The sequence below is a fragment of the Pogona vitticeps genome, chromosome 1, assembly GCF_051106095.1.
Source record: "Pogona vitticeps strain Pit_001003342236 chromosome 1, PviZW2.1, whole genome shotgun sequence".
In the NCBI taxonomy this organism is placed as follows: Eukaryota; Metazoa; Chordata; class Lepidosauria; order Squamata; family Agamidae; genus Pogona; species Pogona vitticeps.
The window spans coordinates 108960454-108972940 of NC_135783.1; the positions used below are offsets into that span (position 1 = coordinate 108960454).

At 41.3% G+C, this 12487-nt stretch overlaps 1 protein-coding gene across 2 annotated transcripts in view; it reads right to left on the reverse strand.

The window, feature by feature from the left end:
- Window positions 1-12487, reverse strand: part of HTR1E (5-hydroxytryptamine receptor 1E) — a 48939-nt gene that overhangs the window by 15603 nt on the left and 20849 nt on the right. The window contains exon 2 of one of the 2 annotated variants that reach the window (XM_072998994.2): window positions 381-439. The exons of the other annotated variant lie outside the window; for it this stretch is intronic. The gene's annotated coding sequence lies outside the window, so the exon portion shown is untranslated. The remainder of the gene's footprint in view (window positions 1-380; window positions 440-12487) is intronic. 2 annotated transcript variants of the gene reach the window in all.

Consider the following 12487-nt stretch of genomic DNA (forward strand, 5'->3'; position numbering starts at 1 on the left):
CTCATATTCCTGGTGTTTATATGCCATTGTTAGAAATGTCTCAGCCAAGATTGGGAAATTATAATGCTCGGTTTAAAAAGAGATAAATCTACATTTCACTTGGAAAGAGGAACTTTGAATTGTAGTCTTTGGGGACAAATAACGGGGGTGGGAATAGTTTTAATGCTCTGGTTATGAGTTTACATAGCTCACTAATAAAACACATGTTTTCTAGACAAAAGGTCTCTGTAGTTGAATAGATGGTGTTACCAGGTGATGGGAGAGATCTCTACCTGAGACCATGAAGAACCACCTCTCACCAGAGTAGATAACTTTGTACTAAATGGACCATTATACAGCTCCATATAAGATACACTCATAATGTTCACAAAGGTGCTTACCTAAAACAGAGTGTGTGACCTAAATGGAATCCAGCTCTTTTTCTTCTCATGTGCACCAGCTTTGTAAGCAAAGAAAAAAGAAAAAAAAATTCAAGCTCATAGGATACCAGTAACCAAATGTTTATATTAACTTAGTTTAGAATTAAAGCTTCTCCCTTGAGTTGCTTGAGATTGATTCCTATGGTCGTATTAGCAGAGGAACTTCAGTCGAAGGCTCACAGTAATGTGATGCTGATTCACTGTTCAGAATGAGGACCTTCAACAGCTCCTCGGGATAGATGCCAGAAAGAGTCTGTCCCTTTAGCAAAGTCCCTCATACACACATTACCAACAGTAATAGGTACAAAGTGTCATTGAAGCTACCAACATGAATATGACGAAACTCTGGGAGGCAGTGGAAGACAGGAGGGCCTGGCGTGCTCTGGTCCATGGGGTCGGACACGACTTAATGACTAAACAACAAACAAATGGGTACAAAAGCAGTACCTAGCATTCCCAGTGAGACCGGTAGTGTTAGGCAAAACCACCTAGTGCACCAGTTATTCGTTTTCCTTGTTATAGGATTTAAGCACTGGATTTTTTCAGAAGCTGTTCTTTCTCTGTATGCATTAGACACCTTTTGGAAGCATGTAACAAATGTTTGTAAGGAAGATTCCTGAATCAAATGAGTTTTCTATTTAGGTCTATCGAAGGAGTAAATCAGCAATATAGAGCATAAAGGGTATGGCATGGAAGCAAAATAGGATAATGTCCTCCTTCCTGTTGCCTGATGCAAAGGCCACCAGTGGAAGGGGAAAAAAATGCTTCCCTTGAGCTGTCAGAAGAAATGCCCCACATTTATGCAGATTGCGTACAGATTTGGTTCTGTAACAAATAGACAGACATGTACGTTCATACACATACAGAGAAAAAGACATATGAGCCATATTTATATGTTTGTTTAAATATTCATATTCCACTAAATTTTATTTCTAAAGCATCTAGTGTGGTATAGAATGTCACATAAAGCAAGGTACACCACACATGAACTATAGATGACATGTATCCCCCTGCTTTTCTCCTCTAGGTTCCTGCCACTGCTGCCACCGCTGCCACTGCCAATTTGTTGTCCCTTTTTCTCCTCCCAAGGTCAGTACGAGGAATGGCAGAGAGATCAGCCCCAGGAGAGACCCAGCCCTCTTGCTGCCCTCCTCCCGAGTTGGCTCCTGGTGGTGGCAGAGAGCCTAGGGGGTGACCTTTCCTCACCACTACTCCTCATGGGCAGGCCTGGCAGAAGAGCCATGGACAAGGAAGTTGCAGGGAGACCTGTTTCCTGACCATATGGACGAGGTCCCACCTACTGCCACCACCACTGCCCAGGGTCTCCCGTTTTCCCTCCTATGGCACTCCGCTCGAGGGGATGGGTGGGGCCCAAGCCACTCCCTCCTGGCATCTGAAGCGGAGTGAGTTCTTGAGGCACTCTTTGATGTCCACAGAGAGCCACATTGTGGCCTGCCTGCCAGGGATTTTATTGTGGACAAGGAATTTTATTTACAGTTGGAGAAGGCCCTAACTGACTTAGTCATAAACCAGGACTTAGCCTTTGGACCTATGATATATGCCTTGAAGAATGTGAAGAACCAATGCTAGGGCTTTCTGAAGAGGTTCACGAGACTTCTGCTCCCTGCTGCTGGATGTTCCCAGGCAACGTCCACACAATGGAAATCTAATTCTCAGCATTGATAAAGTTTCTTCCCAGGCTGAAGCCATGACTGAGCAGAGCAGAACGAAAGCAAGGCCTCCCCAAGTGGCAGTATCGGGCTGAGTCCAAATAGCTCCCTAGCAGCAAAGGAGGTGCATTTTTTGGAAATGAATTTATACTTTTCTTCTTGTTTTTGTTGCACATTTTAATAGCTAAGACATTTGTTTCTCTGAGGTGCAGTGTGAGGGTTCACTGTTGTTGACATGGATCTCCTTACTTTCCCCAATAATATCACTTGACAACGTTTGCAGTGGTAACGATGGAACATTTATTTTTGAACTAACAAATAAACCATTGTCCTGAGTTGGTGTAGTCTTTTTTTAAAATAACATTTTATTAGTTTTTCAATCTATCTACATTCAGTTCATGCCTGTTAAACATTGTGTCACATGGGTTGCTTATAATTACAGTGGTGCCTTGACTGACTTTACCCCTGCCTTTTTCCATGCTGGGCAAGCCTTGGGAAGCCTCTGAGACCCAGGGCCGAACAACTGGGAGGCGGGGGCAGGGAACGGAGACGACCACAAAATGGCTGCTGCCTCAGCTGTTTGGCACTCTGGTCACACAGTGTCCGGCTGTTCTGGGGCTACCAAGGCACCATCAGGAGCGGGGCTCGGTCTACAGTACCTGGTACTGTAAGTGACTTTGTTCTGACTTCGTTTTCTTTCTGACTTTTTTCGTCCATAGGAATGCATTAATTAAATTTCAATGCATTCCTATGGGAAACCGCACCTCGCAAGATGAAAATTTCGCAAGACGACATGATTCACCGAATGAATTAATTTGGTCTTGCGAGGCATCGCTGTATTTCAGTCAGTCCTCTGAGAGAAAAAAAGTCAAAGTCTCCATAAAGTCTTCAAGGTCAATGTTCTGGGCTTTTCCCCAATGCTGTAGATAGCTGTAAGTAGCTGTAGCCATAACATTACCAGTTTAACTTCAGAATTGCTTAATAATTTTAGGATAAAGTTTCTAACGCTGGAGTAGTACCAAACTTCCTTCCTTGAAGTATAATTAAATGTCTAATTAATGTCCAATTTATTTTCTTTGCTTCTCTTTGCATCTCTTCCCCTCTCCAGATTCACAGCTGCTCTTTAAGTGGTGAGGCTAAGAGACACTTTTCTGTTATAGGGATTGTCTCATCCAGGGATGGTCATAAAATAGAATAGTTATAAATATTTCTCACCCAATGGTAACAATGTTAATTAGGGTTGTCACTTCTCACCTGCCTGCTGCCGATGACTTGCAAGCAAGCTTCTCAGCTGCTTGTTTCCACCCGCTGGTTGATTGGGGAGTTTAACCGGATCAAACAGGGTAACCACCATCACTCCCATGGGATCAACAGGTGTCTCCCCCATTTCACCACCTCTTTGGGGTGGTTTTAACCCCCTGGGGGTCCCAAACAGGTCAGAATTCAGCCCAGGGGACGAAGCTCCGTCCTCCTGCTGCTGTCTCCTTGCAGCATCAAGCCGGAAGTCAACTGGTGTAAAGTCTTTGTTTCCTTCCTCCAACGGGGTGGAAAGGGGCTTCCATTCTTCAAACACAAAAGGGTTGCCACAATTAGTGTTCCAAGGTCCTGGTAACTCAGGCAGTGCCCATTCCTTTAGTGTTGCCCCCATCAGTACAGGTAACAAGAGCACGGATGCGTCGCCAATGAGATCTTCCCACTAGGCACCTCTCCCGGGTTCCAATGTCCCCCAGACCTTCTCCACTCCTCCCTCTTCCTCATCTCCTGTACTCATCATTCCCTTCTTCCTTGTCTCTCTTGCTCTACCCATTCTCTCTCTTCTCTCAGCTTTCTTCTCCATTCTTTAGCTTCTGCCTCTCCCCAATAGGTTGGTCTGGGAGGAATCATGGATCGTCTCCTATGGTCTGCCTCTTCCCTGGGCACTCTTTGTTTTTCCCACTTCTGGGTCCATGGATCCTGCAACCAGATCCACTCCTATCCTGGAGGTAATGCTTCTCCCTTCTCTATTACCTGTCCTTCCCCTGCCTCATTCTCCTCCCACTGTTCATTCTCCTTTCCCGCCTTTTCTAACTCTGTCTCTTTTATTCCCATCCCCTTCAAGCCCTCTCTCTCCTGCCTCTGCTTCTGGGACTTTCCGGAATCAACTGGAGTCCTCCTTTCCTTCCACTCTCCTTGGTGAGAAGGGATGGTGCTCCGGCGAGTGGTGATCCCGACTCGCCTCCTGTCTCACATACAGCAGCAACTGGTGCTTGACTGTCACCTGAGCTAAAATGTATGATAGGCAAAGCCAGTAAAATTATTTTGGCACCGGATGCAGGAAATCCCACAATCACGTCATCCCTTAAGTGACAGTAAACATGCAGGAATAACAAATCCAGTAACTAACAATTGTTGCCAAGTTTTGGATTTCTGGTAAAATTCCCTTTCATTATACAGTAGAAGAACAGAGAACCACTGAGAATATCTAACAAGTTCCCCACAGTCCACCCCTGTCTCATTAACTGGCACTTAAAGTCTCAATAACTTCCTCTGAGACATTTGTAGGTGGGGGGAAAAAATCCATTTATTTACCTCTCAGTCACACAAATTACAGACAGAATGCAAGGCTATAAATAAAACTCCAACAATAATTTGTTCCCCTGTCATGACAGCCCAAATCTGCTTGTTTGAAATGGTACCATCCTCTGCCTAATGACTACAGTAGATTGCTCTCGTGCCTAAGAAGCACAGACTGACAAGCAGATTCCTCAATAAGAAGGAAGAATTTGTAGCAACATTTTTTTTGAAAATCTGGTAGAGAGTAAACATGGGGATGAATTAAAAGAATGAATCACAATATTCATCATAAATCACTGATTTGTTGAATGTTTGTCCCTTCGTATTTGTCAATTCTGGAGATCTTGACATATATGAAGGGACAAATATTTACCCATTTTTATTCATCCACCACAGGCAGAGAGGGAAGACCCCTATGGGCCCACTGAACAGCTCAACAGTGGGTCCATAGGCAGAGAGGGAAGGGCAAGGCTAGCTCCCTGCCCGCACAACTGAGGCTCCCAGTCCCACAGCCTGCCCCCCTTCCCCCATCACCTACTTACCTTGTCCACCACCACCCACGCCTCTGAGGCCTCCGCCACTACTGCCACCACCATCTTTCCCAAGATGGTGGCTGTGGCAGTGGAACTAGCCTCAAGGGAAACTACAGCAGCCCTTTGCAAAGATGGCAGCAGAGGTGGCGGAGGCTTCCCTCAGCAAAACCACAGCAGCCCTTTGTAAACCTTTAGCAAGTTACAACACCATGAAACATCCTTGATAAAATGTATATGCTGCAAACAAGCAAATAAATTACCTACTACAGTACATCAAAAAATAAAAATGAAGTAAGAAGTTGTTCTGGAAGCAGTTAGTTTCTAAGGCAGCAGTGTCTATTTTATCAGCCCAGCCGTCCACAAACACCAGTTTCAATACAGTTATGAGATTGAGATGAATGAAGTCTACCTTCAGGAGTGTAGGCAGAAGGTTACAGTGAAAGCTCAATTGAGTGAGAGAATTGAGAACATAATTCAATGTTGAAATAAATGGGACAAAAAACCCTCTCTCAGCTTTATTTTGTTTTAGTCTGCAATGCTATATAACATACACATATACTTACAGTACCTGGGAGTAAGTTACATTGAATTCAATAGCACTTACCTCTGAGAAGTGATGCATTGGCTTGCTACACAAACTGTTCAAATTACTTTCTAAATACAGAAGCTTGTATGACAGTATTATATTATTATTAATGTATGATGATTAAATATGGAGGTCTGAGTGCAAGAAACAGGGACTAGCTGAAGCTGAGCAATTAAGATTGTGCCTGAGGTGAGATTCGAGAAAGAGATGCACTGTAATCCCCGGCCTTAAATTGCAATCCTGCACTCACTCATTAACAGATAATTGAAATTGTGTTTTACGTTACAGTAATTTGCAAGATAGTGAAGAGAAAGAATCCATGAAAACTCCAGATGTGCAGCCATGTTATCCATAGTGACCGAGAATAGGCATGGAGACAGTAGAAGAATGGGCCAATGGGCCTTTGTTTCAAATTTGTTTCCTTTGTTTAGGGAAACAGGATAAAAAGAAAACTACAATTTTCACCCATTTGTGAAATAGCCAATTTGGGTAAAAGACACATGTAGAGACTTCAAATTTTCAGGAATGCAAGGTAAAAGTGGAACAGCAGTAAATAATTCCCTGATACCCTGAAAATAAGACCTAACCTGAAAATAAGCCCTAGTATGATTTTTCAGGATGCTTATAATATAAGCTCTACCCCAAAAATAAGCCCTAGTTAAGTGAAAGCCCATCCTCCACCATTGTGCAGCAACCAGAAGAGAACGTGACTGTATTTGAATAAAGGTAGATTGTACATGAAAAAATAAAGTATCCCCTGAAAATAAGCCCTAATGCATTTTGGACCCTGTCGTATTTTCGGGGAAACAGGGTAGGTTGCAAGAAAGAAAAAAGTTGTTTCTGAGGGAGAGATGTCACAGAAATCTTTTCTTAATAATAACTATGCAGTTGCTCCAAAAAAAAAAATTGTTCCAAAAAAAGAGAGTTCTTCACAGAAAGGAGATGCCAAAGAGTGCAGCAACTATATGACCACTGCAGTAATCTCCCATGCAAGAAAACTGATGCTCAAGGCTATGCAACAAAAACTTTTACCATATATGGATCAAGATATACCATATATTCAAGCTGGATCAAGAAAAGAAAGTGGCACTACAAACCATATTGAAAATATATGTTGGCCACTGGAACACAGAGTTGCAGATAAGAGGCAGTCTATGCTTTACAGACTACAGCAAAGCCTTTGGCTGTTTGGATCATGAGAAACTATGTAAAAGAAATGGATGTGCCACAGTGTTTGACTGATCTGGTGATAATCTGGAGAGGTGCTACTGTTAGGACAAAATATTTATTTTATTTATTTATTGGATTTCTATCCCGTCCATCTAGACCAAAGGTCTACTCTGGGCAGTTTACAAATTTAAAAACAATAAAACCAAAAACATATATTATACATCCAAGGTGGCCATTAAGACATATTAAGATATGGCAGGAGGGAAAGCCTGCTCAAATAGCCAGGTTTTAAGTCTGTTCCTGAAAACACCCAACCCAGAGAGGGAGCCAAGTGGATTTCTACTGGCAAGTTGTTCCAAAATCGAGGGGCCACTGCTGAGAAGGCCCTGTTCCTCATTCTTTCCTCTGGATCTCCCTTGGCGTTAGGCCCCTCAGATGTCCGGCTTGGCTGGAACAAGTGACTCTGGCAGAACTTGTTGGGAGAAGGCGCTCTGCCAGATATCGAGGTACTAAACCATTTAGGGCTTTTTATGTAATTGTAAGAACTTTGAAATCAATGTGGAAACAAATAGGCAGCAAATGCAAGGCGGCCAGCGTGGGGAAAATATGTTGATACTTTTCACCCCTGTAAGAAGTCTGGCCGCCGCATTTTGTACCATCTGGAGTTTCGGCGTCAGTCTCAAAGGCAGCCCCACATAGAACTGGAGAGACAAAGGAGTCAGACCAGATTATTATTTTATCTATCTATCTATCTATCTATCTATCTATCTATCTATCTATCTATCTATCTATCTATCTATCTATCTATCTATCTATCTATCTATCTATCTATCTGTCTGTCTGTCTGTCTGTCTGTCTGTCTGTCTGTCTGTCTGTCTGTCTGTCTGTTTATTTTATTTATATCCCGCCTATCTGGTCAAGCAAGGACCACTCTAGGCGGCTAACAACCTTAAAAATAATACAGTAAACAATGTAAATAAACAGTTCTAAATCATAAAAACACTACATTACGATGCCAAAACACAATTTGATTTATATCCCGCCCATCTGGTAAATTCTACCACTCTGGGTGGCTAGTTGATCTTTCAACGTTATCTGATGAACAACTGTATTAGACTCAGATGAAGGAGGAGTTAAAATTAGTGGAAGAAACAACAATGACGTAAGATACGCAATGGTACCATCTTACTGACTGAAAGTAGCAGTAGCTGAGCAAATACTGACAAAAGTCACATAAAAAGATTACAACTGAACACGAAGAAGGCCACAAACATGATTAAAGAGTTAAATAACTTTGATGGTGACAATAGATAGAATGAAATACTTAAAGATTTCCTGTACCTTAGTTCAGTCATCAGTCCAAATGGACACTGCAGCCAAAAAATAAATAAATAAATAAAAATCAGAAGATTAAGAATTGGAAAAGCAGCTATAAAAGAACTAGAAAAGATCTTTTGGAGTAAGGATGTGTCACTGGAGACCAAGACCAAGTTTGTCTATACTATGGTATTCCCGACTGCTACGTAGTTGTACATATATAAAAACACTGAACAGTGAAGAAAGCTGATAGGAACAGCATCAAATCGTAAGAAATGTGTAACTGGAGGACAACTTTCCATATACCATGAACTGACAGAAAGACAAATAGCTGGGTTTAGATCAAGTTAACCCTGAACTCTCTCTAAGGGCAAAATGACTAGACTGAGGCTATCATGCGTTGGCACATCATGAGAAGGCAACTCTCACTGGAAAAGACAATAATGTTGGGTAAATTGGAAGGCAGTGGGAAAATAAGATGACTGAATATGACTGACTCAATAAAATAAACTGTAGCTCTGAGCTGCAAGAACTGAGCTGGACTATGAACAATAGGACATTTGGGAGGTCACTAATTCATAGGGTTTCCGTATGTAATGTGACAGCACATAACAACAGATCTATCACATAATATTAATGTGTTACCCTCCTCAGTTACATTGCTTTCTTCCTTAAATAGATAAATATTTGAACATACAGTATTATTCTGTATGGATGCTAGAATGTCTTTGTATGCTTGATGCAATACCAGAGGAAAAGAATGGTTATTTACCACCGTGTGTGTGCTTTGCCACTCTAATGCCTCAGAGTATTTTTGCTGTTCAGTCAGGTGCAGACAGCTATTCTTAGCTGTCCTTCCTACTCCCACACCCTCTGCTCTAACTTCCACAACATTTAGACTTTTCCGTGTCAACTCTGTTTTCCTTTTGCCAGCAACAGACAGCAATGACCTCTGATCCTTCATTTTCTTCCCATATTCTCAAGGGCTGAGCATTAAGCATGAAAAAAGACCACAAAAATGAAGGCAAAACAGAAATAAACTAACTTGAAGGATGCAAATTGAATAGTCATACACCAGGATGAAACATGTAATTCCTCCAGAGTCACCTTTTATTGCAGAATCCACACAGAACTGGAACCAATGTTTAACAACTATTGATCTTGCTTTCAGTGCAAATAGGAATGCTTGTTCAGTTTAATTCACTGTAAAGGTAAAGGTAAAGGTTCCCCTTGACAATTTTTGTCCAGTCGTGTTCGACTCTAGGGGGCGGTGCTCATCCCCGTTTCTAAGCCATAGAGCCAGCGTTTTGTCCGAAGACAATTTTCCGTGGTCACATGGCCAGTGCGACTTAGACACGGAACGCTGTTACCTTCCCACCGAGGTGGTCCCTATCGATCTACTTGCATTTGCATGCTTTCGAACCACTAGGTTGGCGGGAGCTGGGACAAGCGACGGGAGCTCACTCCGTCGCGTGGATTCGATCTTACGACTGCTTGGGCTTCCAACCCTGCAGCACAGGCTTCTGCGGTTTAGCCCGCAGTGCCACCACATCCCTTTTAATTCACAGTACAGTAGTTCATGTTAATTTGTGAGTTTAAATGTTACATAAAAATATATATTGAAACAAACTATCACATCCTTTCCTCTCTAGTTAGTTCAGTCAAACAGTGCTTGGGAGCTAGAGGTGTGTGTGTGTGCCAAAATATATGACAGTAAGACATGGGCTGGAACCCTGTTCGTGCAGCTCCATATATGTAAGACTAATGATGCCATCAGCCAAAGTCTTTGATTTTTAATTAAGTATTTCCTATTTCCGTCCTGCTCAGGTCCCAAGGCTCCCTAGGGATCCCTTTCAACCTGGGGAAATCTTTGGGGGCCATGGGTGCCTTTAATGTCTGAAAATTGTTGCCACTGGTCTCTGCTTCCAGTTGCAAGGGACCCTACAGAGCTTCAAAACCTGGGGTTGGGTGGGGGGAATAAGAAACCTTTTCATTTTAAAAAAGTTATTGATTGATTTAATGCAATCTAAAACGTAACACAACTACATAGAAAAACCTTAAAACAGAAAACCAAAACAATAACCCTGGTGTGCCCCACTGGACCATCCAAAGATAAAACAATTTCCTTCCTTACGGTGGCCTGTTCACTTTCTAAAACTGCATTGATTCTTGTGATGGCACACAATCCTTCCCTTTAAAAATAAAACAAAACACAAACTCAATAAAATCTTCCTATATATAAATAAAAAATATCCCTATGTAACAATCCCTTCTTATTTTTTGTATTACATGTTAATTTATTATTGATAACTATATCCCAAACTTCCTTATATCATTCCTCCAGTTGAAAATTGTACTTAACTTTCCAATTCCTTGCTACCATTTATCTTGCTGCTGTTAATAAATTTGAAATTAGTTCTTCCGTTGTTCTGGTGCATTGATAATTATATTGATAAAGGAGCTATCTTAAGGTAAACTTCTATACTTAACGTGAATATTTCATTTATTTCCTTAAACCACAACATTTCAATATATTCTCATATTCCTAACACACATGGAATAATAACTCTTAATTAAAGATAAATGGCTGTGGTTGATGACATCACCAGCTTTACATGTGCAAAGCTAAAGCCAACAAGACTCCTGCCACTAAGTACATGGGCAGAGTGAAAATTCAAAATACAAACATGGTGGCTTTACTTTATTTCATTAGCCTTACAGCTTCTTTGCTATGTAAACAAACAAATAGGCATCAGGGTAAAATGCAGGTAAGGCACCACCTGAAAACCTTATGCAAAGTACTATTCTCAGCTAAAAAGTGCATTATGACATTGGTAGTTTGTCTGGGAAAACTACCATATTTTTTCCATGCAAAAGACACTAGTTTTTCCTAAAATCATTACACTAAATAAAAATTGAAGGGCATCTTTTGCACGGAAGTAAGCTGAAATAGCTGAGGAGAGAACCCTGGCCTCTGTAAACAGGCTTCCTTTAGTCACTTCCTCCAGTCATGAGCTTTATGGAACTGATGTCAGCTGATGCCGAACAAACCAATTGGAACACACCTCTTTAAATACGGTGTTCTTTAAATACGGTAGGTTCTTTAAATACGGTGCTTTCCCCAGATTGAAGACGTAATTTAAAAATGGTGAAACTTTTGAGGGAGCCAGTAGATAATGCACCACTAGGGGCAACGATGATAATTCACATGCCATTCTTTATAAATCCCACTATTTATTTCACAGCTGTTTAATAAATGACTAAATTCATGCTATTCAATGAATTAAATAGTTTCATCTCCTAGTGACAAGAATGAATTACTCTCCCCATGTTTGATGTTTAACATTAATGAATTATGTTTCAAACCTAATCTTCCAAGTTCTGAATAAAACACAGCAAGCAACAACAGCAAATGGCACCATAACATTTCTTGGTCACAGCAGAGAAAATTAAACAAAATTATATTGCCTAGTATAAATAAAAAACGAAACAAAAAAGTGACTTAAGAGTGAATTTACTACTGCAAACGTGTCAAAATAAAAAAAAAATCTATAATTGGTGCAGAAATAACTACAGTAAAAAGAAAACTTGTGTAAGGCTCTCTAGCAAGAGCATTCCATAGGCTGGGGTGCCATTTTTAACAATGTCCTATGTCATAGCCTTCTTGTGTATCTTTTATGAGGGCACAGACATGATTTCTCAAGTTACCACATCCCAAACTGGTAAGGACTTTAAAAGTCAAAAACAAGAAAGAGGCAGAGGGCAGACCTTGAAAACATTGCTCCTTTAAAAATATACAACTTCCAGAACCTCCCAGCCAGTACAGTGACCAGTCATGCTAGCTGGGGGGGGGGGGATTCTGGGAGCTTTAAATGAAATAAAGGTTCCCCCTGCCTCAGACTCAAATTGCTAACAGGAAAATCACAGGGATATTTATTTGGAAAAGAGACCTGCTCTGCTTCATGGGGCTTACTCCAAGGTAAGTGAGCCAGCATGGTGCAATTAAATGATGGACTGGGAACTAGTAAACCTGGCTTTAAATCCCTACTTGGCCATGGAAACTCAATGTGGTCTCGCACTGGTAAAACCACTAAATATCCCACATACCTTGAAAAGCCCATTACAGTCACCATTAAGTTGGATGCAACTTGATGGTGTGTAACAACAATTGTCCCTACACCTGCTGTGATCTCTGTTAGCAGTCTTAAAGGACTAGCTGAAGTTTCCAGGCTGCTTTGA